The sequence below is a fragment of the Penaeus monodon genome, chromosome 30 (assembly GCF_015228065.2).
Source record: "Penaeus monodon isolate SGIC_2016 chromosome 30, NSTDA_Pmon_1, whole genome shotgun sequence".
NCBI classification, from domain to species: domain Eukaryota; kingdom Metazoa; phylum Arthropoda; class Malacostraca; order Decapoda; family Penaeidae; genus Penaeus; species Penaeus monodon.
Window position 1 is genome coordinate 12,939,520 of NC_051415.1, and position 344 is coordinate 12,939,863.

Below are 344 nucleotides of genomic sequence, written 5' to 3' on the forward strand. Positions count from 1 at the left end.
TGTCAGTGAAAGCTATATGATATGCAATAAAATCCATAATTTTCTTCATTAACGGAATGATGTTGTTTTTATCATCCACTAATTTCTATTTATCGATAGATCACTTTGATCAACTTGGACGCAGGCAAACGAAAGAGGAAATAAGGAACGCGCAAAAATCGCCACGGAAGCCAACTCTGTCTGAAGAGAAGCCCCAGAAAAGCGTCTTTCTCTTACCCTAGGACTCAGAAGAAGCCGCCCGCTCTTGTGCCACGTCGGAGCCAACTGCGGCTGCGCGCGTGTGTGTCTTGTGAATCAGACCACAGCCCGAGAGGGTCGAGTGCCGTGGCTTGGCACTAACGATG